At 37.6% G+C, this 23,527-nt stretch overlaps 1 protein-coding gene across 1 annotated transcript in view; it reads left to right on the top strand.

Moving 5' to 3' along the window:
* Nucleotides 1–7,101: 7,101 nt before the first annotated feature.
* Nucleotides 7,102–23,527, top strand: part of NPFFR2 (neuropeptide FF receptor 2) — an 85,623-nt gene continuing 69,197 nt past the window's right edge. Inside the window, exon 1 of the mRNA XM_045992402.1 lies at nucleotides 7,102–7,188. The gene's annotated coding sequence lies outside the window, so the exon portion shown is untranslated. The remainder of the gene's footprint in view (nucleotides 7,189–23,527) is intronic.

The raw sequence follows: 23,527 nt of genomic DNA, 5'->3' as shown, positions 1-23,527 counted from the left end.
TAGAAATTACTCTGTAATTCTTTCTACAGTTCAATCTAACACAAAAGAGAGGTTAAGCAGGAAAGAAGTCCAATAATATCATTCTTTGATTTTTTAACATTATTCCATAGTATTTAGCAAAGCACTCATCACACTGTGGTGACATATAAAAATGGTCAAATACATATTGTTTAGAAATCACATTTGACTCTTGGACAATGCAGGGCTAAGGGTGCTGATTCCCATGCAGTCAAAAATCCACATATAACTTTTGACTCTACAAAAGCTTAACTATTAATAACCTACTGCTGACTAGTAGCCTTACAGAAAACACAAACAGTTGATTAACACATATTTTGCATATGATATATATTACATACTTATTCTTAAAGTAAGCTAGAGAAAAGAAAGTGAAAATTAAAAGAAAATGTTATTAAATAAATGATAAGGAAAAGAAAATATATTTGTAGTACTATAGTGTATTTATGGGGGAAAAATTGCATGTAATAAGTGGATCCACACAGTTCAAACCCAGGTTATTCAAGGACCAACTGTGTTGATTGATTATGACTTTACGTTTTCTATTGTAAAAAGAAACTGGAGTTGCTTAAACCCCAATTTGTTCCATGTGCATAACCTCCCCATTGCTTTGACATATTTCAAGTTTTAGCATACCCATGCATTCATGATCAGGCCTTATTTATTTATTTGAGAGAGAGTATGAGAGGGGAGAGGGTCAGAGGGAGAAGCAGACTCCCCATTGAGCAGGGAGTCCAATGCAGGACTTGATCCTGGGACTCCAAGATCATGACCTGAGCACTGAAGGCAGTTGGCTAACCAGTTGAGCCACCCGGGCACATTAAGTGAATGAATTTCAATTTCCTTTTGTAGAGTTAGCATAATAGACAACCACAAAGTCTTGGGGCTCAGGCAAAATTGGGGTCAAACACTGTCCCTATCACTTACTAACTGTGTGACTTTGGTTATTAACTTCTGTAGGACTGTGCTGTTCACCTTGTGTCTCTGGATCAGCAGGACCTGTATCATCTGGGAGTTTGTGAGAAACGCAGACTCTCATTTCCACATAGAACTACAGAGTTAGAATCTACACTTTTAAAAAATTCTCCATTAAAATCGAGAATCATTGTTTTAAGCTGCAATTCTTCCACCTGTAAAAATAGGGTAAAATAGAATCCTTTTTGTCAGGATTATGAGGGGTTTGGCATATTTCATGAAAGAAGCTTGTAAATGAATATTTAATTTTAAAAGCACTTTTTGAGATATTCCCATTTAAAAGGATGTTATTATTCCATTTTAAAGGAAATGAAATTTAAAGTTTAGTAATTTATTTGTGATCATAAACTAGTAAATAAAGCCACCAGGATTTAAATCTCCATAGCAGGGTCTCACAATGATATACTAAGATGTACCTCATAAATGTAATTTCTTTATTTTCTAAAACTGCTGTGCTATTCTTTATAGTGGGAAGGGAGAGAAGAGACAAAACTGTAACACATGTGAATTCATAATCTCACAATTACTTCTTGTTTGGATAAGATCTTACAGCAATACAGTCTTCTCTCCCCTGTCTCCTACCAAGATGGTACCTGTCCATTACAGGTAAAAGAGAAAGGACTCCAGGCATTGATGGGTCCAGGTCTGGTTCCTTGAGCTAGGACTAACTTCATCAGGCCTTTTAGAGAGAAGGAGGGGCTGCTCTCACTGCTGAGACCGATTCTTTTTTTGCTTGACTAATTTGTGTGCACAGATTTTTTATCTAGACCCAAACTCTCTCATTGCTTTGAATATCCTCAGTAGAGAATGTAGGTTTTGGTTTGGGATTTTTGTTTTGTTTTGTTTTGTTTTTTGGTTCTGCTGCATTCTGCACACAATTTATGGGGAATGAGGAACAAGACTTTGGATTCATCTGCTTGGTTACCTTACTCCATAATGGTGACTCTATCCCTCCCATGTCATGTTGGCTGTGTTGTTGAGCTTCAAACATGGAACACCTTTTAGGGTTGATGACAAGCAACTGAAAAGCCCCCCCACATCACTTCTGTGAGCAGCTGCGCAGACAGTGTTACAATATAGGGTAGCCCTGGTCCTAAGGAGTCTAACACCCTCTCTCCTCTCTCATATAGCCTATGCTTCTCTCATATACCCAAGCAAGGAACTGTTTCCTCATATCCCTGAGTTCCCTAAAACCTTAACTTTGCTGCTACCGTTTCCTCTGCCTGACCTACTTAATCCACCATGACCCCCATCTCCACATTCCCAAATGGAACTTATTCCTTGATACTTAGCTCAAATGTCAAGTCCTTGCTCATTCCATCTGTAGTAATCTTTCCTCTTTGAGTCCAAACTTCTTTTCCTAATCACGTTAATCTGTTTTATGTATTTAAGTCCCACCCATTTCCCCCTCTCCCTCCAAAGTACTAATACATGATTTTACCCAATGGCAAAGAGTCAATAAATATTATTTAAGTGAATGAAATAGACTTCTTTCTAGAAAGAAAAGGTAATAGGCTAATTTGGAAAGCAAGGTAGATGGTTTGTTTTGCTGGAATAAGTAGGATAACTAGTTAGATTTTAACTGAGAATTAGACCATAGGCCCTTACAACTGAAAACCCTTATTGAATCCCTTTATACTATATATGAAAAAGCTGAAATGCATGAAACACTAAGATAACAAAACTGAACCAGATTCTAGGACTCCTGATTTTCCATTCTCGTGTTTTATCTAATTTAGTAACATTTTTCTTTTTTTTTAATTTTAAAAATGTTATTATAGAATAATTAATAAAAATTCTGGGAAAAAAATATACTCACTGTACAATCATACCACCATGAGAGTATACTGTTTTGTTATTCAGGAGTCTATTCGGACATTACTTAGAAGAATTCATAGTTTTGTATAGATGAGATTCTAACTTACCTAAATGTCCTATTTATTTCACTTAACATTTTCTAATTTTTTCTCTATGTTGGTACATTGTAATAATTAAAATTTTTCATGTTCCTATAAACTTCATTGAGTTTGTATACCAAATTGCCTCTTGTTTTCCACCTTTTAGTTAATACAAATGAGGAATTTTCTGATTGAAGCATTAATTCTTTTGACCTATTTGATGTATATATTTCCAGGAATTTGTTTACTAAGTCAGTCTATGAACACTTTTTGTTGGTTTTTATACATATTCCAATTGCTTTTCAAAAGGACCATGTTAGTTATGCTACCTTCATAACAACATGACAAACCCACAATATATTTTAATCGGGAAAAGGAGCTTGAGTGTTGCCTTAATATGCATTTTTCTGATTATTAACAATATCCATTTCTTTATTCTTTGTAAATCTAATTATGCAAATTTTTATCTAAGTTTTTCTTAATATAAATATAAGCCTTTGTTATGTCAATGCAAATATTCTTAATCAATCTTTTTTTGTTTTGTTTTGTTCTTGCCACCAAAAAACAACTAGGTCAAAACAATGAAGTCAGAAAATATTGGATCAGAAATGATTACAATTATAGTTATGTTCTCCCTCCCCGTCTCCTTCCAACTAGTCACTTAGTTCATTTCTGCTCTTTTCTGGGGTCCAGATTCTCTTTCTCTTTCCTGCTATACGCTCTTGGTCCTGTTTTCCCAAAGCTACCATATGGTTAGCATGTTTGACCCTTCCTTCTTTACCACAACATATCAGTTTATTATCATACTATGTAAGAAAATGTTTCCAAAGGTAGAATACAAGGCAAGATCTGCTTGGGGGAATACATGACCATCTTAAGTGTCATGTGGACAAACTACTTCAAAATTTATTTCTTGTTTTGTATCATGTATTAATGTGCATCTTCTATTTATATCAAGTCATACTGATTTTATGCTTTCATGAGGATTATACTAAGTAATATGTAAGGACATGTAAAGATGTATATGTTTCTTTTGAGGTGAACTTTTATTTGTCTCACAAGTAAAAGAAGTCAGAGCTAAATTAGTGAAAACTGGAAAAGTTGTCCAGAGCAGACAGGACTCAAACTTCTTTCGTCCTTCTTCCCTGCCATCCTCAACATGTAGTTTCTGTCATCCCATGGTGCAAGCTGGTGTCTTGGGTTCCAACACATTTAAGTTAGCAGTGAAAAGAATGGATGGAAATGCTATTAACTGAGCTGGGAAACAACGTTTTAGGAAGAAGACCATGACTTTACTTTTAGACATGTTGAATCAGAGATTAACTTTGAGACAGCAATTGGAAACGTCACGTAAGAGTCTGGAACTGTGAGGAGTTACAGAGGGGTAAATGTGTGTATCTCCTGAATATATGTGGTAAGAGAGGGCACTGGTGTGTATAAGAATACCTAGAGTTTAATCCAGAATAAGGAGAGGAATGAGCCTGGCACTGAGCCTCAAGGTAGTGTGTATATTAAATGACAGTGTAGGAAACAAGGAACCCATAAAAGACACAAAAAGTCATTAGTAGATATGCAGGTTAAACAAAAAAAAAGTGAAATATTATAAAACAGATGTCTAGAGAAGAAACTATTTCATAAGGAAGCCAAGCACTCAATGACCAAGTAGAAATACTGCCTGAAAAAATATCCAGTATATTTATCAGCATGGGGAATGCTGAGGATCTTTGCAAGGTTATTGTAGAGATGGGACATTTAGAATGAGAGAGAAGCTTGGTTGGGTCATGTTGATGAGGGAAAAAGAAGCAAGAACATGCAAATAGTAGAACTGGACTGTAGTTTACAGTATGGATGTGCCTGGGAAGGACTGACATGGGTACGTGTACTTAAAGCCTTGCGGGGACTTATTTTAATGGGAGAGATCAAGCATAGTTAAAAGCAAGAAGGAATAATTCATTTGACAAGGAGAGGAGACCTACACAAGAGAGAGTGTGTGAGAATCCTGAAAATGTGGGAGAAGGTTGGGAGTGAAGCTTACAGTTGCAGAGATAAACATTATCTAGCAGGAAGGCTAGCTTTTCTACCAAAACTGGGTAAGGTAAAGCAGAATAAATGAAAATGTGGTTAAAGCAGCGTGTTTGGGCTTTAGGGGAAAGTAGTAATAGAAAAGCATATTTCGAGGAAGTGGAGATGCAACATGGGGGGTTTGGTGGGTAGGAAAAGAATAAATGAAACAAGATGGGATCGGGAGGGAGACAAACCATAAGTGACTCTTAATCTCACAAAATAAACTGAGGGTTGCCGGGGAGAGGGGCGTTTGGGTGAGGGGGAGGGGGTTATGGACATTGGGGAGGGTATGTGCTATGGTGAGTGCTGTGAAGTGTGTAAACCTGGAGATTCACAGACCTATACCCCTGGGGATAAAAATACATTATATGTTTATAAATAAATAAATAAATAAAAGAAAAGCATATTTCAGGTCCCTCTCTGTATATAATTTTCTCCTGCTTATGGACATGGTCTGATATTTCCAGTAGGGTTTGGGGAGTGGATTCAGGACAGTAGTACACACTGTGATTTTATAAGATACAGCAAGTGACTCCTAATTTAATGACTATCACATGGCAAGTATTGTATTTCTTTTAATTTGTAACAAAAGTCTCACAAACTAGACATTACCTCACTGTCTCATCAGAAAGCAGTGCTATTATTCCTATTTATTTTGATGATCTATTTTTCCAGTAGAAGCAGGAAGACAGATTATATGGGATGATGGGCCACATTTTTTTCTTTCAAGTAGGCTTCATGTCCAGTGTGGAGCCCATTGTTGGGCTTGAACTCACAACCCTGAGATCAAGACCTGAGCTGAGATCAAGAGTTGGTCACCTAACTGACTGAGCCACCCAGGTGCCCTCCGCATTCTTTTTTGCCCTTTGATATGAGAAGCTCAGATTAAACACAGAATGTTTTTCACGTCTTACCTTCATTTTCCTGAATTTATTCTTCTAAGACTTGCCTCCAGTTAGTTACTGTTTAATATCCTTTCCCCCCTACGACTTTCTGTGCCCAGGGATAGGTAGACTTCGCAGAAGTAGGAAGGCGTCTCTCCCTTGAACCTGGTAAGGCCTTGGGAGAGATTCCTTTTTCTACTTCCTCAACATGGTCATAATCCAGGTTTGAACAGACACAGATCTGAATCTACAACCTTAATCCAGGACCCAGGAATCCTGTTTGAAAAGGTCTCTTCAGGCAGCTTTTTCCTGTATCCCACATTTATCAGTGATTCCAGCAGAGAGATTTAATAGTGAGAGAATGGAATCTGTCTTCCAAAGTTGGCTTTGTCATTTGAAAACCACCCCTGTGGTTTTGGACTAGCCACTGAACCTTGATGCCTCTCTCTGTATGGACTGGGAATAATTACAACTACCAACTGTTTCACAAGCTTACTGCTGTGAGGGTCAGACCTGATACCATATGCAAAGGCTTTACCTGCACTTGACCCTACCTATGTTGCTGTCTTAAAGTACCTTTAAATATTACGTCTCAGTAATTATATAAACCTCTACGTTAATGCATTAATTTTTAGGCATGATCTATTAGCGATTTCCAACAAAGCAGATTTTCTTGTCACAATCACTGGGCACTTATCCCAGCTCTCTCCTTTTGCCTTCTAATTATGATGTGAATTTCCATTTCAGAATTTCAGAGAGGTTTTCCTGTAACCTGAAAGGCCTTCACAAGGATGTGATGAGAACTTTAAAACAACAGCCAACCTTGACTGAATGCTTAATATGTCCCAGGTCTCATTCCAGGCATTTTGTGCATACACGTTCATTTACTTCTCAGATTCCCCAGTTATCATCATCATCTCTATGAAAGAGGGAGCTGAGGCACCGAGAGGCTAAATCAATTGCCCAAGGTGTGGAGAAGCAAACAGGCACACAACAATCAGTCGTAGGGATGCTTCCTTTTCTTTGCTGCACGCAGTTCTGAATTTCCCAAGAAGGTATCGGGATGGCCCTTAGTGGGCTGAGAGAATATCTTCTCCGGAATCCCAGCAGCTAGCTGGTGCCCCCTGGAGAGTGACGTTTCAGCCAAGGGGTCCTCGAGGTAAGCAGGAAGCACAGAGCACAGGCGCCCAGAAGGCGGGCAGGGACCTGCTGCGCTGAGCCGCTCCGCGGGGGAGCGGGCAGGTGGCTGGAGCAGCCCAGCGGTAGCCGGATAGGGACGGACCTGTTGCTGAAGCCCGGCAAGGGATCTGGGGCTGACGTTGCAGGGACTGAGTCGCCGCGGGGTGCAGGTAAGGGGGCGGCCAGGCTTCTGTGGTCTGCAGTGCTTCCGCTGCCTTGGAGGATTCCTGTTAACCACTGGGGACTGCACCCTTGGATTTTGCACCTTTTTGCACCTTTACTCTTTTGACTTTTCCTCAATCCCATTCTAGTTTCTCGGGCACCCTCTGTGGGATCACAATCCAGGAAGGTGTCACTCTGGTCACCAGCCCCACTTTTGGGGGGTCTTCCTTCCCCGAGCTCGCCAGCCCATGAATGCCTATTCCCAGGCCGGCAGCGCGAGCACCGAGAGGCGCTTTCTTAACCATAAAGTTCAAAAACCCTCTCCAGGGCTGCGTTGGTATAACTTGGCTAGATCTTAGAGAATGTGTGTGGGGCTAGCGAGACTTTTCTAAACTGTTCTCTTCATCTGTGGGCATTCCGAGGCGATGATCTTTGTTTCCTGTGCGTCTTGTCACGGAGGCTAAAAATGCAGCTTCTGGCGTTGGTACCCGACACGCAGAGCCCTCAGTGAAGCGCCGGGAGAGATTTTTAGCTCCTCTTCGGGCTGAGATGGGGTTTCCGGACAATACGGGTGTAAACTCTCTCCTGCCAAACCGCCAGGCATTTTTCCAGCAACAGAGCAAGTTAGGGTCTGGTGTGGGAGAAGAGGAAAATTATCTGCTCTGCGCTGTCGTTTTTGCTAAACACAGAACCAGAAGGAGCGAAGATGCATTTGTTTAACTCGCATTTCCCCTCAGCGAGGCTGTAGATATTTAAAAGATTTATTTATTTTGAAGACTTTTAATATAATATGATGTAAACTATAAGATGCTGGGTTTTTCTTTTTCTGATCAAAGTATTCACTGTTGTTCTAACCATGCGTCTAAATTCCTCCTTCCATTATACAACCAGACTTGGATAACAGCTAATAAGGGAGATGAGCCAACTGTGATTTGTAAACTCTGAATATCCTTGTTTTCAGCAAGAATCCCAATTAAACCAAAAGGGCTTATGTAAAATTATTTTAATAATGATATTTTAAGTTATGGTTGAATTTGCAAAATTGCTATGAAATGCCCAAAGATAGAATCATGATCATGAACAGAAAATTGAGTGGCAGTTGTATACAGACTTCAATAGAAAGTCTCATCTGTTAAAAGTAATCAATCAAGAAAACAACTTCACTATCCACTATGCTATTTCTAAAGGTGCTAAGGTATTAAAGGTATTAATATTATTGAAGAGTAGATATTGTAATAATCTAAAATGTGCTTTCATTATTGCTTGATAATGACATATTATGCATATATCATTATCCCATGCTTTTTATCAACATAGTAAGTTTTTCTAAAATCCATTTCATGCAATTAGACTTTTCAATTCGTGCCCCCCCTTTTGTTTTTCTTGACGTTTATAAGCCTCATCAGGAGAGCTTGAATCTCAGGTATTTTTTCTGCATTTACCTATCAATCTATCATCTTGTCTGACATTTTCATTCTTGAAGATTTTGTGAATATATTACTTATATTCATGAATATATTATATTTTTGAATATATTTGTGAATATATGACTTACATTTGATTAATTATATATACAAATATATTTGTGAATATATTACTTATATTTAATTACTTATATATAATTATTTAAAAGTATATATTAGAAATTTCTTGTTTCATTTTTTATTCTTTTACCTTATAGCTCCTGTTAATCATGCTGCTCACCAACATTCTCTTTCACAGATGGCAAAGGCTATGGAATATATAGACATAAATTCACTAGTATCAGTGAATGACTTACTCCTGGAAAATTAGCTCATTTATTGTTCTTGGCTGTTATGTGTGTGCTTTTTTTTATGAGAATCCCATGTAATTGCTTCTGGGATACATATTCATGAACTTTTTCACTGTATTGTATTCAAATTAATTTGTAACTGCAAGTGGAGACACAAGATGAGAATTTTGTTCCTCAAAGCTTCTTACATTTAAAAATAGAATTTTGTAAGATACTATCCTCTTATTATGAAAAGGGGGAATTGATTGTAGGTGAACACTTTAAAGCTGTCATATATAGTCAGAGAAAGTAAGGTTAAAAGAACCTCACATTTCTAAAGCATATCTATATGCACTCTTAATAATCTTAGTAAGTTTTTTTCTTAACCACTATGCTTACCACTAACCCAGTGTTGACAGCTGATAGTTTTCTTTGCCTTTAGTTTCAAGTTCGAACTCTGTGGGGCAGACTGGCTCTTAAGAGAATTTTCCAGTTGCCTTGCAGTTGGACATTAAGGGTCCAGAGAGTCCCTCAGTCTACTGAACCAAAGGCAAAATGCTGTAAGTAGACTGCCCCAGCAATGAGTTGGAATGGTCGCCACAGCAGACAGCTGTTTAGGATGGATCATGTGTCCTTCCTGTGCCTTGTGGGATTTTGAGATATAAGACTTCTAAAAGTGAAGTGATCTGTTGTTCTTCCCAGACAGGCTTCTGACTGGCTCTCTGCCTGGGGCAAATCATTTAACCTCGAGTCAGATTTCTCAAAGTAAATGGATGAGATAGAATAAGTTTTCCAAAAACTCTTCACCCCCCTTGGTTTCCCTGTTTCTATAGTCAGTGGGCAAAGGATCCAGGGTGAGAAGGCTCAGATATTTTTATTTTGCCACTTGAGAGCAGCTGTCTGAAAATTCTATGACCTTCATGCCTCCTGTACAAAATGGGCTATTTGAAGAAGTGAGTAGGATAGTATCTATGGCTGCTGAATGTGCCTTTTGACACATAGGAGATGAACAATGCTTTGTTTGGTTTGGTTTGGTTGTTTGTTTTAAAGGCACCCATCTCTGATAAATCTGAAGATTTTTCTGGCTCTGGCAGGGGAGGTGATAAGCAAAGGGCAGAGAAGTCCCTCCTACATGGTCAGGTGGCCGTTACCAGTATAGCTCCTGTGGTAGCAGCAGAGAGCAGGGGATGGGAGGTGAGAAGCTCAAGCATGTGATGAACGCTTCTTTGATGTCCCGCCCCTAAACACACAAAAAAGTCAGAGTGAATCAGGAAAGCACAAAAATTGCAATGCCAGACCAGGGGGAGAAGACAGTTCTAGCTCTCTTGTCAAACTAGGTTCAATTCTCTGTTACAAGTAAGCACACCTAACATGTTCCATCAGGGCATCAGAATAGCAGTACAGCCCAAATTACACCATGCCAGTAATATGAAGGAAAAAAAGCCCACAGAAACAAAATAACGCTTATAGTGTCAAGAAGTTGGTTCCTTCTTAATTTCGTTGCCACTGAAAATTTAATGTATTTCACCAAAGTACCTTCCTTATTTTCTTCTTGGCTCTTAAAAGGGTCTCATTTAAATGTCTGCATGGAGTCTGGGTCCTACTGTAGCAATAGGAGACCGAAACATCCTCCGCAAGAACTTGACGTACCTTTTCCAGTTCCTCACAGAAATCTCAGTTGGCCTACGTTTTCAAGCCTCCAGAGGTCTACTAAGCACTTTCGAATATTAAAGTTAATATTAATTAATAATATTAAATTGATATTTAATAATATTAAACACCCTGGTTGCATTCCCACCAAATTTAAAAGATAACCATTTTCCACAGGCAAATGAGATGGTATTGGCTAACCTTGAGTGAGTGTAACTATAATATGAGATAACCTGCATTAATTCATTTAATTTTTATGATTTTAGAAATTGAGTACAATTACAGGTCCCATTTTGTTGATAATGAAACTGAAGCTCAGAAATCATTTGCCCCAAGTAAACTTGTTAACTAGGCTGAGAAATCAGGATAATGAACTCGGGCAGCCTTCAGGTCCACATGCGGAAAATCTATACCGCAGGCCCCCAAAGCATATAATAATAGCAGTTTGGAGCCTAAGTACTGATTTGTGGCTATGCCAAGATTTTCCAAACAAAAGCTGCATACCTGGGAATTAATAAATATTAGAGCTTTGACAAACATTCTTATAGGTAGAAGAAGCCTCAGTCACTTGTAAAACTTTTTGAAGATTTAATTTTTTGAGAGAGAGAAAGAGAGAGAGAGAGAATGCCCAAGCAGAGGGAGAGGAAGAAGGAGAAGCAGACTCCCTGCTGAGCAGGGAGCCCAGTGCAGGGATCCCAGGACCCTGGGATCATGACCTGAGCCAAAGGCAGATGCTTAACTGACTGAGCCACCCAGACGCCCGTGAAACTCTTCCAAATACCCGCGCCTAGGTCCCATCATGGGAGACCAGTCGTTCTGGGGTTGAGTCTGAATGTAAATGTATTTTTGTGATTCTGAGTGAAAATATTCCTCCTGATTTCTCAGAGTGAAAAAAATTGGTCTAACCCACTTTGCTGTTTGCAGCCATAGACAGTAGAAACTTCATTATCATCTAGGAAAGAATAATGAGGATACACATTTCTTCAATCTTGCAGGAACTCGAGTTAAGTCAAAGTTATCTTATTAGAGTTTATCACTTACAAAACATAAAACCCAAAAAAGGAAAATTTCAAGAGCTTGTTCATGACTTTATGATTCCTATAACCTAGGAGGGAGGGACAGGGATCTGTCACGTACACAACTGCTTCCTCTTTCAGAGACTGTTATCTCAAACATACTTGTCTTCTTGCAAAATTTAGACATTTAGAGAGGTTTCTCCTATAGTACCTAGGATTTCACTGAACTTCCCTTCTTTCTCATAAGGTAAGGGAATCTCATTTAAAGTCTTTATATAAAGGTTTTAATTTAATTAAAAGTACCTATTTAAGTTTCTAAATATTCCTTTCCATTTTATTTCCTGTCCCTGAATTCTTGGCACACGGGTACTGAAGTGAATGGGGGCTTTCTCTGGGAACTTAGCTTCTGACCCTTCTTATAAGCAGGATGTGTCAAATTGGTTTATAGGCAGCCTCTCAGCAGTGGGTAGCCTTGCGTCTCCCTTGGGCCCTTCCTCATAATCTCCTGGTCATTTCTCTGGAATTCCTCATCTCTACAGGTTTGCAAGCTTTATTTTGGTCCCCAGGTAGCCATTATATCATATATATCACAGTGCTACTTCAGGCCTGGATGTCTTTGGCTAGAATCATGCCTCTCTGAGGAGGTTCTCTTTGTCTGTACTTAATTCATTTGGAATAGCTCCCTCAGGGGATTTTGACCTGTAGTGCACTTGATGCTCCTTAAAGCTAATGGTCCTGGGGGCTCCCAGAAGACCAACCTGAGTTTGATCAAGTTCCCCATCCTGGCCTTGCCTTTCTTGATATTTTGATTATCCAGATTTTAGCAACTTGTTCTAATTCATGTTTTCCAACAGAAGTGGGGCCTTGAAAGTTCTACAGCAGAGCCTTCTGGTTCTTTCTGACATTGTTCTCAGGCCTGTTGTCTTCATTTGGTCCCATCGGGCCTGGAACATAGGAGACTTAGTCCTACTTACAGCTTTCGCACTCGCTGTTCTCCCCGCCTGGGAATGTTCCTTTCAGAGCTGCATGGGGAGGGATTCCTTTTGCCCAGTCAGTCTCAGGTCAGCTGAGGTCATACCATTTGTCATTCCAGTATCATCTGATTTGTCCTAGAGCCCACATGCTCTTGGCAACTACCTCCATTGTTTCCTTATTTATGATCATACTCTCCAGAAGGAGAGTCTAAGCTCTACATAATGAACTCTGTGCTTTCATTTTTACCTTGGGCATCAGTGCCTAGAACAGAGTCTGATATCTGGTGGATTCTCAGCAAATATTTGCTCATTGAAAATTTCGTTTCCATTTCCTTATCAGATTCCCCTGCATCTTTTTAAAGGTCCAATCAAGCTGTTGAAATTTCAGTCTCAGACTGGACCCATTCTCCCCTTCTGCTATTTATTTTCTCCTTTCCACTGATCCTACCTTAACTAAAAGACCAATCTATATTTTTCCTTTTAATGTGGGAGAAAAAATTTTGAAGAAGCTATTTATTTGACATTGATTGCATTATTTTAATATACATTCAGATTCTGTAGTATCATTGTATGATGATTTTTAAGAAAATCTGGATTTGAGCTAGGAAAAAATACATGCAACATTTACTTTAGATTTAAGTTAAATCCACCCATTCTGTTATTTTCTTTCTTTTTTTTAATATTTTATTTATTTATTTGACAGAGATCACAAGTAGGCAGAGAGGCAGGCAGAGAAAGAGGAGGAAGCAGGCTCCCTGCTGAGCAGAGAGCCCAATGCGGTGGGGCTCGATCTCAGGACCCTGAGATCATGACCTGAGCCGAAGGCAGAGGCTTTAACCTGAGCCACCCAGGCACCCCCATTCTGTTATTTTCATCAGCATGGTAATTTTTCATCTCTAAAAATATTTTATTTTAGAAATATATACACATGTAATTTTACATAAATTCCCAAATTATATCCCAATGCCATTGTTTTGAATTTGTAATTCCTCAGTTTCCTTTAATTGCTTCTGTCCACTCTTTGTTCTCTTCAGCTTCCATATCACAGATAAACCATGTTAGCAACTGAGTTCTATTATTCTAGATTTTTCTACACTTTTGTAACCATTCACATACATACATTAAAAAACATGTTTGTATGTGCTAACAGGCACATCAGTCTTTTTGTCATCATTTTTCAAAACTGTCCATCTTTTTTTTCCTTATTCATTGATACCTTGTGGAAAGCTTCCCTGTTGATTACTATAATGAAATTAAAATTTTACCTGTCTGTATATCCCATGTATTATCCCATGATACAGATAATAAGAAACAATCAGTTCAACCAAATTACTGTTTTATAAATCATTCACTTTGTTTCTAGAGGTTTTATCAAAAAATAAGGTTATAATAGAGATTATTTATAAATTCTCTTACCTTCTAAGTTCAAGAAGTAAAAATATAAGTTTTAATGTATGTTGCCCTATTACTTCTGAAGTGTTACAAATATTCACATTTTTAAAAAAATTTATTTGACACAGAGAGAGAGACATCATAAGCAGGCAGAGAGGCAGGAAGAGGGGGAGGGGGAAGCAGGCTCCCCGCAGAGCAGAAAGCCCGATGTGGGGCTGGATCCCAGGACCCTGAGATCAGGACCTGAGCCGAAGGCAGAGGCTTAACCCACTGAGCCACCCAGGCGCCCCAAATATTCACATTTTTATGAGAAAATTATGAAACTACTCATGTCCTTACAACCATATATAACTCCTCAATTTATAACTATTACATTTATTTAAGTCTCTTCACTTGTGAAGTTAGTATCTTTTCATGCTTTTCAGATATGTGGATTTGCTTTTATATAAATTGTTTCATCAGTATCCTTGTCCATTTTTTCTGCTAAGGTATTTGCCATCTTCTGATGAATTTTTTTTAAAGATTTTATGTATTTATTTGACAGAGATCACAAGCAGGCAGAGAGGCAGGCAGAGAGACAGAGAGGAGGAAGTAGGCTCCCTGTCAAGCAGAGAGCCCAATGCGGGACTCGATCCCAAAACCCTGAGATCATGACCCAAGCTGAAGGCAGAGGCTTAATCCACTGAACCACCCAGGCGTCCCTCTTCTGATGAATTTTTAAGTGTTCTTGAGTATTTTGAATGTTAACTCTTGTATAGTAAATACATTCCAATTTATCTACGGTTTTTGTTCATAGTAACTTCTACTATGCACATTCAAATTATTTTTTAATAATCAACACACTTAATTCTTATTATGTAAATTCTAAGATTTTAGTGTTTGATTACCAGAACTTTGTAGTATATCTTGAAACCTGGAATTGTGATACCTCCAGCTTTGTTCTTCTTTCTCAGGATTGCTTTGGTTCTTTGGAGTTTTCTGTGGTTCCATACAAATTTTAGTATTATTTGTTCTAGTGTTATGAAAAATGTTGTTGGCATTTTGATAGGGATTGCATTGAATCTGTGGATTGCTTTGGGTAGTATGAACACTTTGACAGTATTAATTTTTGCAGTCCATGAGCATGGGATATCTTTGCATTGTTTGTATCATCTTCAGTTACTTTCATCAGTGTTTTATGGTTTTCAAAGTACATGTCTGTCATCACTTCGTTAAGTTTATTCTTAAGTATTTTTAATCTTTTGGGTGCAATTGGAAATAGTGTTGTTTATTTAATTTCCTGCAACTTTGTTGTTAGTATATAGAAACCCTACAGATTTCTAGGTATTGATTTTGTATCCTGCCATTTGATTGAGTTCATTTATTACTTCTAGTAGTTTTTTGGTGGAGTCCTTAGGATTTTCTATGTAGTATCATGTTGTCTGTAAAGAGTGAAACTTTACCTTCTTTTCTAATATGCCTGTTACTATAATGACCCTTCTCCTGCCCCTCTTTTTTTTTCTTTTTTTGAGAAAGAGAGAGAGAGAGAGAGAGAGAGAGAGAGAGACAGAATGCATGAGCACAAGAAGAGGTTGGGACCTGTACAGAGTTAGAGGGAAAGTCTTAAGCAGGTTCCATGCTGAGTGCAGAGTCTGATCCAGGGTTCAATCTCATAACCCAGAGATTATGACCTAAGCCAAAATGAAGAGATGGACACTTAACCAACTAAGCCACCAGGGTGCTCAGGATGCCTCTGCTGAGACTAGGACTTCTAGTACTACGTTGAATAACAGTGATAAGAGTAAAATAAAGAGCTGTCCTAATAATTCTTTTTTTTTTTTTTTAAAGATTTTATTTATTTGACAGACAGAGATCACAGGTAGTCAGAGAGGCAGGCAGAGAGAGAGAGAGGAAGGGAAGCAGGCTCCCTGCTGAGCAGAGAGCCCGATATGGGGCTTGATCCCAGGACTCTGGGATCATGACCTGAGCTGAAGGCAGAGGCTTTAACCCACTGAGCCACCCAGGCGCCCCTGTCCTAATAATTCTTTACAATTATCCTAAATGAGTATACAGTGAGGTTTCACTTAGAGAAACAAATATTTATAGGTATTTTCATGGAAAAAATATATGGAATTGGTTATCCAGTTGATAGAAATTTGATTCTTGTGATACAGAACACAGTTGTGTAAGGAAAGGTGAAGATGTTTGTAAAAACAAACAGCAGCTGACCAGCACATTGGCAGCTGCTCATAGAGTTCTTTGTGCCACCAAGTTAAAGAGGGTATTAGAAGAAACTAAGACTCTTTCTAGTGCTGTATTTCTATGATTCAATAAAATAAAACTTCATCAAATAATAAACTAAAAAAAAAAAAGAGGAGACACCCTTGTCTTCCTAATTTTAAAGGAAAACTGTTTTCACCATTGAGTATGATGTTAGGTGTGAGTTTCTGTATATGTCCTTTATTGTGCTGGTTTAAGTCTAAACCCACATTGTTGAGATTTTTTATCATGAATAGTTGTTGAATTTTGTCGAACACTTTTTCTGCATCTATTGAGATGATTGCGGTTTTTAACCCTTGTTTTGTTTACGTGGTATATGATACTGATTAGTGTGTACTGAAATATCCTCGTACTTTTGGAATAAAGCCCACCTGATTATGGGGAATGATCTTTTTAATGTATTGTATGCCATTTGCCAATATTTTGTTGAGGATTTTTGGATCTATGTTAATCATGTTCATCAGTGATATTAGCCTGTAGTTTCTTTTTCTGAGGTCTTTTCCTGGTTTTGGTGTCAGGGCAATGCTGACCTCATAGAATGTATGTGGAAGCTTTCCTTTCTCTTCTGTTTTTGGGCATAGTTTGAGAAGAATGGGTATTAACTCTTTAAAGGGAGAGTTCACTTGTGAAGCCATCTGGCCCTGAACTTGCATTTTTGGTAGGTTTTTGATTACTCATCCAACATCATTACTTATAACTGGTCTGTTCAGATTTTCTCTTTCCTCCTGGTTGTGTTTTGGAAGACTGTATGTTTCTAGGAAGTGATCTATTTCTTTCAAATTGTCCCGTTTGTTGGCATATAATTTTTAATAGTACTCTTATCATTCTTTGTATTTCTGTGGTTAGTTGTTACTTCTCTCTTAATTCTCATTTTATTTGGGTCCATTTTCTTTATATATTTATCAATTTTGTTTATCTTTTCAGAGAACAAACTCTTGGTTTCATTTATTGTTTTTATTTTTTCTTAGTCTCTACATCATTTATTTCTGCCCTAGTCCTTATTATTTCCTTTCTTCTGTTCACCTGGAACTTTGTTCTTTTTTCAGTTCAGTGTAAGGTTAGACTATTTGATTTTTTTCTTGTTTCTTGAGGTAGACCTGTGTTGCTATTTACTTCACTCTTAGAACGGCTTTTGCTATGTCACAGAGATTATGGACTGTTGTGTTTTCATTTTCACTTGTCTCCATGTATATTTTTTTCTTCATTGATTGCTTCATTGACCTATTTTTTGTTGAGTATCATGTTGTTTTAGCCTTCACTTCTTTGCATTTTTTCCAGTTTTTTCCCCTTTATTTCTAGTTTCATAGGGTTGTGGTCAGAAAAGATGCATGGTATGCTTTTAATCGTCTTAAATTTATTGAGGTTTGTTTTATGATCCAATATGTGATCTATTTTAGAAAATGTTCTATTTGTACCTGAAAGAATGTGTATTCTTTTTTTTTTTTTAAGATTTTGTTCATTTATTTAACAGAGAGAGAGAGCTCACAAGTAGGCAGAGAAGCAGGCAGAGGGGAAGGGGGAAGCAGGCTCCCTGCTGAGCAGAGAGCCTGATGCAGGGCTTGATCCCAGGACCCTAAGATCGTGACCTGAGCCAAAGGCAGAGGCTTAACCCACTGAGCCACCCAAGTGCCCCAAGAATGTGTATTCTCTTTTTGTTTGGATGGAGTTGTCTGTAAATATCTGTTGTGCCCTTCTGGGGCAATGTGTCATTCAAAGACATAGTTTCCTTATCGATTTTCTGTCTCTATGATCTATCCATTGTTTTAAATGGAGTATTAGAGTCTCATACTATTAGTATATCACTATCAATTTCTCTGTTTATTTCCATTAATATTTGCTTTATGAGTTTAGGTGCTCCAGTGATGGGTGCATAGATAATTACAATTGTTATAGCCTCTTGTTGGATTAATCCCTTTATCATTATGTGATGCTCTTCTCTGTCTCTCGTTGTAGTCTTTGTTTTAAAGTCTATTTTTCTGATATAAGTATTGCTACCTTTTTTTTATTAAACTTCCATTTGCACGGTGAATGTTTTTCCACCCCTTTACTTTAGTCTGTATGTATCTTTAGAACTGAGGTGAGTCTCTTGTAGGCAGTATATAGGTGGGTCTTGCTTTTTTAGCCATTCTGCCTCTCTGTGTCTTTTGAAAACACTTAGACATTTGCATTTAAGATAATTATTGATAGGTATATTCTTTTTGCCATTTTAAAATTTTGTTTTCTGGCTGTTTTTATAGTAGTTCTTTGCTCCTTTCTTCTCTTGATCACTTTCTTTGTGATTGAGGAATATCTATAGTGTTTGACTTTCTCTTTATTTTTATATATCTCTATATATTTTTATATGTCTGTATATACATATATATACATGGAAATATATATATATATATATACATGGAAATATATATCTGCATAGACAGATATAATCTGTTTATCTGTATTCTGTTTGGCTTTCTTTCTCTTTATTTTTATATATCTGTCATTGGTTTTGAGTTTGTGATTAGCATGAGGTTTATCTGTAACGTCCTAAATAAATAACAGTCCATATTAATGGTCATTTAAGTTCAAACACATTCTAAAACAAATAAAAACAGAAAAATAAAAAACCCTTTGTTTCCTTTTCCCTTTATGTTTCCTTTTTACTCCTTTCTCCACCTTTATGTATATTTGTCCAACTTTACATCTTTGCACTCATGTTTTTCTTATGTATAATTATGGTCATTTCTTTTCCACTTAAAAAAGTCCCTTCAACATTTCTTATAAGACTGTTTAATAGTGATAAACACCTTTATCTTTTGCTTCTCTGGGAAGCTCTCTCTCTCAAACACGAATGATAAATTTGCTGGGTAGAGTATTCTTGGTACAGGTTTTTCCTTTAAGCACTTTGAATATATCATGCTGCTCTCTTTTAGCTTGCAAAGTTTATGCTGAAAAATCAGCTGATAGCCTTATAAGGACTCATTAAAAGTAATGTTTTGTGGGCGCCTGGGTGGCTCAGTGGGTTAAGCCGCTGCCTTCGGCTCAGGTCATGATCTCGGGGTCCTGGGATCGAGTCCCGCATCAGGCTCTCTGCTCAGCAGGGAGCCTGCTTCCCTCTCTCTCTCTCTCTGCCTGCCTCTCTATCTACTTGTGATCTCTCTCTGTCAAATAAATAAATAAAATCTTTAAAAAAAAAAGTAATGTTTTGTGTCTCTCTTGCTGCTTTTAAGATTCTTTATCTTTCATGGGTGACATTTTAATCATTATATACTGTGGTGTGGACCTCCTTGGGTCCGTCTGGTTTAGAACTCTTTGCAATTCTTGTATTGGATGTCTATTTTCTTCCCTAGGATAGGGAAGTTTTCAGTTATTATTTCTTTAAGTAAGTTCCGTATACTTTTCTCTCTTCTTCTGCTGGGACCCCTATAACGTGAATGTTTGTCACTTGATGTTGTCTGAGCAATCTCTTACTATATCCTCATTAAAATGAAAAAATTATTTTCTCTTTTTGCTGTTCAGCTTGTGTGCTCCAGATTTCTGATATGTTCTGCTGCATCCTCTGATCTACTACCGATTCCTACTAGTATGGTTTTTATTTCCGTTATTGTATTCTTCAACTTTGTTTTTTGTTAATATTTTCTGTTCCTTTATTGAACGTCTCACTGGGTTCTTCCACTCTTTTCTCCAGCTCAGTGCATATCTTTGAGGTCATTACTTCAAATTCTTTATCAGGCATATTGCTTATTTCTGTTTCATTTAGTTCTTTTTCCGACACTTCTTTTTTGTTCTTTCTTTTGGATCATTTCTCTTCATTTGGTTGACTTTTTGTGTACCTATTGATTAGGTGAAGCAGCTACTAAAGTTGAAGGAGTGGCCTTATGTATGGTGTCCCCTATGTAGACTATGTGTGCGAAGTGACCTTTCCTGGTTGGCTGGAGCTATGGCCATATATACTAGTTCGTCTTTTAAATGATGGCATATCTCTGTCTCTCTTCCTATACTCTTGTCATACTCTTTATCTTTGGTTGTTCAGCAGCTATACATTCAGGCCTCAGTTTTTCAAGAGGACTTGTTCTAGTAATAGGTATAATTTGGTGCGTTCTGTGGAGGAACACAGTCTTTCTAGGTCACCATCTTGAACTGGAACTCCTATGATATTGTTTTAAAAACTGCTTTTCACCTGGTGATTCACAGACTTGTACCATGGGGATAAAAATGCATTATATGTTAATAAAAAAATTTAAAATTTTTTAAAAATTAAATAAATAAATAAATAAATAAAAACTGCTTTTATTGCTTTCTGTAGGTTTTTTCCCCCCACCTGTGTTATGTTGAATTGGATCTGAGCTTTATCTAGAATTAACATTGTTAGTTTCCAAATGTTCACCTTTTAATTATTTCTAACTTTATTATTGTATAGCCACAGATTATGCTGAGTATACATACATAGATAGCTCCTAAAATGAATACAAAGACCATTAAAAATAAACCAAGCTGTCTTGGTGATCACAGCTTTGTAGTAAAGCTTAAAATCAGGCAATATGAATCCTCAAGTTCTGTTTTTATTTTTCAACATTTCCTTAGTAATTTGGGGTCTCTTCTGATTCCATACAAATTTTAGGATTGTTTGTTCCAGCACTTTGAAAAATACCAGTGGAATTTTGATTGGGATGGCATTGAAAGTATTTATGGTTCTAGGCAGTATAGACATTTTAACAATGTTTATTCTTCTGATCCAAGAGCATGGACTGGTCTTCCATCTTTTTGTGTCTTCTTCAATTTCTTTCATGAGTGTTCTGTAGTTCCTCAAGTACAGATCCTTTACCTCTTTGGTTAGGTTTATTCCCAGGTATCTTATGGTTCTTGGTGCTATAGTAAATGGAATCGATTCTCTAATTTCCCTTTCTATATTTTCATTGTTAGTATATAAGAAAGCAAATGATTTCTGTACATTGATTTTTTTAATCCTGCCATATTACTGAATTACTGTATGAGTTCTAGTAGTTTGGGGGTGGAATATTTGGGGCTTTCCATATAAAGTATCATGTCATCTGCAAAGAGAGAGAGTTTGACTTCTTCTTTGCCATTTTGAATACATTTTATTTCTTTTTGTTGTCTGATTGCTGTTGCTAAGACTTCTAGTACTATGTTGAACAACAGTGGCAGGAGTGGACATCCTTGTCATGTTCCTGATCTCAAAGGGAAGACTGTCAACTTTTCCCCATTGAGTATGATATTTGCTGTGGGTTTTTCTTAGATAGATTTTATGAAGCTGAAGAATGTTCCCTCTATCCCTATACTTTGAAGGGTTTTAATCAAGAATGGATGCTGTATCTTGTCAAATGCTTTTTCTGCATCAATTGAGAGGACCATGTGGTTCTTCTCTCTTCTGTTACTTATCTGTTTTATCACACTGATTGATTTGTGAATGTTGACCCACACTTGCATCCCATGGATAAATTCCACCTGGTCATGGTGGATAATCTTTTTAATGTACTGTTGGATCCTGTTAACTAGGATCTTGTTGAGAATCTTGGCATCCATATTCATCAGGGATATTGGTCTGAAATTCTCCTTTTTTATGGGGTCTTTGTCTTGTTTGGGGATTAGGATAATGCTGGTTTCATAAAAAGAGTCTGGAGGTTTTTCTTCTGCTCTATTTTCTGAAACAGGCTCAGAAGAATAGGTATTATTTCTTCTTTGAATGTTTGATAGAATTCTTCAGGGAATCCACATAGACCTGTGGAACAGAGTAGAGAGCCCAGATATGGACCCTCAACTCAACTCTATGGTCAAATATTCTTTGACAAAGCAGTAAAAAATATATAGTAGAAAAAAGACAGTCTCTTCAATAAATGGTGCTAGGAAAATTGGACAGCTATGTATAGAAGAATGAAACTCTTACACCATACACAAAGATAAACTCAAAATGGATAAAAGATCCCAATGTGAGGCAGGAATCTATCAAAATCTTAGAGGAGAACATAGGCAGTAACATCTTCAACATCAGCCACAGCAACTTCTTTTAAGACATGTCCCCAAAGGCAAAGGAAACAAAAGCGAAAATGAATTTCTGGGACTTCAGCAAGATCAAAGTTTTCTGTACAGTAAAGGAAACTGTCAATAAAACAAAGAGGCAACCCACGGAATGGGAGAAGTTATTCACAAATGACACTACAGACAAAGGGCTGATATCTAAGATCTATAAAGAACTCCTCAAACTCAACACACACACAAAAGATAATCACATCAAAAAATGGGCAGAAGACATGAACAGACACTTCCCTAAAGAAGGCATACAAATGGCTAACAGACACATGAAAAAATACTCATCATCCTTAGCCATCAAGGAGATTCAAATCAAAACCACATTGAGATACCACCTTACACGAGTTAGAATGGCCCAAATCAACAAGACAGTAAAAAAGTGTTGGAGAGGATGTGGAAAAAGGGGAACACTCTTACATTGTTGGTGGGAATGCAAGTTGGTGCAGCCACTTTGGAAAACAGGGTGGAGATTCCTTAAGAAATTAAAAATAGAGCTACTCTATGGCCCTGCTATTGCACTATTGGATATTTACCCCAAAGATAGAGATGTAGTGAAAAGAAGGGCCATCTGTACCCCAATGTTCATAGCAGCAATAGCCACAGTTACCAAATTGTGAAAACAAACAAGATGCCCTTCAACGGATGAATGGATAGAGAAGATATGGTCCATATATACAATGGAATATTATGCCTCCATCAGAAAGGATGAATACCCAACTTTTGAATCAACATGGACAGGACTGAAGGAGATTATGCTGAGTGAAATAAGTCAAGCAGAGACAGTCAAGTATCATATGGTTTCACTTACTTGTGGAGCATAAGCAATAACATGGTGACATTGGGAGATGGAGAGGAGAACTGAGTTGGGGGAAATCAGAGGGAGAGAAAAACCATGAGAGACTGTGGACTCTGAGAAACAAACTGAGGGTTTTGGAGGGGAAGTTGTTGGGAGTTTGGGTGAGTCTAGTGGTGGGTATTAAGGAGGACACAATTGCATGGAGCACTGGGTGTGGTGCATAAACAATGAATTTTGGAACACACACAATAATTTAAAAAATAAATAAGGAAAATGGGCAAGAGAATAACATGTAAACTTGTAAAAAAAAAAACAAAACCTCAAACTCTCTAGTAATCAGAGCAGTCAAATTAAAACAAGATAGTGATGTCACAAGAAGGCTAAATAAAATGTCCCTTGCTCATATATTCCACTCAACAACCACAGTTTGGCATCCTTGCACCAACAATAGCACCTTATTGGCAACTGTAGGATCCAGATAAG

This window comes from Meles meles, chromosome 2, assembly GCF_922984935.1.
Source record: "Meles meles chromosome 2, mMelMel3.1 paternal haplotype, whole genome shotgun sequence".
In the NCBI taxonomy this organism is placed as follows: Eukaryota; Metazoa; Chordata; class Mammalia; order Carnivora; family Mustelidae; genus Meles; species Meles meles.
Note: the sequence above shows the minus strand (reverse complement) of the source record. Positions and strands in the feature narration are given on the sequence as shown.